The sequence below is a fragment of the Galeopterus variegatus genome, unplaced genomic scaffold (genome assembly GCF_000696425.1).
Source record: "Galeopterus variegatus unplaced genomic scaffold, G_variegatus-3.0.2 Scaffold15351, whole genome shotgun sequence".
Classification (NCBI taxonomy): Eukaryota; Metazoa; Chordata; class Mammalia; order Dermoptera; family Cynocephalidae; genus Galeopterus; species Galeopterus variegatus.
Window position 1 is genome coordinate 11216 of NW_007741462.1, and position 1866 is coordinate 13081.

Here is a 1866-nt window from a genome sequence, read left to right on the forward strand (position 1 = left end):
GTTTGAAGAACTGTTATTTGAAGAGGAAACACATATACTGTTCTTTATCTATCAGCAAAATAGGTGGAATGACGAGGCCTTGAGGAAATGTAGGCAGAGTTTGTTATAAGGAGGCAGATTTGAGTTCAAGAGAATAAAGTACTTTTTGACAAGAAGTACTAATTTAAAATAAAATATGCTTCCTCATGAGGTACTGAGACTTTCATCATAACAGATGTGAAAGCAGAGAAAAAAAAGGTTGCTTATTGGTAATAATTTGGAGGGTATTCCTATACTCATAAGAGATTAGAAAAAATGACATTTAGGACCATTTCTGGTTTGAGAGTATTAGTCTATATGATAAAATACTTATGGTAAAAAGACATATATCTAAGATATGACTAGCATATCACAGATCTGTCATATAGATGGTTAAACTAGCTAAATTAAGGATTTGCTGGTTAATGAATAAACCAACAATTGGTGATTCCTTAAATGATAGCTTTCTAGAATATAGAAAGAAATGATAGCTTTGAGAAATGTGGCTTCCTTTCTTTCTTTTTTTTTTTATTTGGCGGCTGGCCTGTAAGGGGATTGAACCCTTGATCTTGGTGTTATCAACACCATGCTCTAACCAAATGAGATAACAAGCCAGCTCTCCTTTTTCCTCCTTTTTATAAGCAATAGAACAAGGCAATGTATTGAAAAAAACACTTTTTTAAAATTTTAAATCCCTTATTCACTCCAGCAAGCTCCCTAGGAAACAGTGAAAAGGAAGGAGACAAGTCTGAGTAGTCCCTGAATTAACCAGACCAAGTTTTCGTGTTGGCAACAGTCAGTTATTCAAACAAATTTTTTTCTTTCAAAGTTTAGAGTTGGAAAATTACCCTTCTCTGCCGCCCTTCCTAACATACAATAAATTATCTATTGCTGTATAACAAACACCTCAAAACTTTATTGCTTAAAACAGTAGACTACACAATGCAATTTGAATTGATCACAATGCAATTTGAATTGGGTTTAGCTAGTCCCCATTAGATTCTCTCACCAAGATCAGCTGTCAGTCAGCTAAGTTTCCCTGCTTATGAAGGTTGGCTGACTGTCAACTTGTCACGGGGGCAGTGGGCTATGTGTCTCTCATTATCCAGCAGGCTAGTCCAAGCTTGTTGTCATGGTGGCAGTGACAGATTTCTAAAGGCAGAAAAACAGCACAAGCCCCAAAGTACAACTACTTTTTAAGCCTTTCCTTCCCACATTTGGTATTATCTCATTGGTTAAAGCAAGTTTTATGGATTGAATTATGCCCTTTCCCCAAATCCATATGTTTTAATCTCCCCCCCCCACAACCATATCTCAGAGAAAAACTTTACTTGAAATTGAAGTTGTTACAAATATAATTCATTAAGATGTGGTCATACTGAGGTATGGTGGACTCCTAATTTGATATGACTGGTGTCCTTATACAAAGGGAATATTTGAAGACAGACACACACACAGGGGAATATCATATGAAGATTGGAGTTATGCTGCCATGAGCCAAGGCAGTACCAGAAACTAGGAGAGAGGCCAGAAACAAAGCCTTCCCCAGTGCTTTCGGAGGGAGCATGGCCCTACTGACACCTTGTTCTCAGATTTCTAGACTCCAGAATGGTGTAACAATACATTTCTGTTGTTTAAGCCACTTGGTTTGTGGTACTCTGTTATAGCAACTCTAGAAAACCAATGTAGCAAGTCACATACCAAACCTAGAGTCAGTGTAGCATGAGCATATTGGGGACCAATCCACAAAAATAAACCATGAGAGAGAAAGAGGTAAAATAGCGGGAGACATACCTAGTATATGCAATTAAGTATGTACATTCAAATTACTGGGTTTTAAAATCATTT

General features: G+C 37.0%; 1 non-coding gene across 1 annotated transcript; it reads right to left on the reverse strand.

Annotated features, from left to right (window-relative positions):
* Positions 1–558: 558 nt before the first annotated feature.
* Positions 559–632, reverse strand: TRNAI-GAU. The gene has a single exon. It is a non-coding gene; the product is annotated as a tRNA-Ile (tRNA).
* Between the last annotated feature and the right edge of the window lie 1234 nt (positions 633–1866).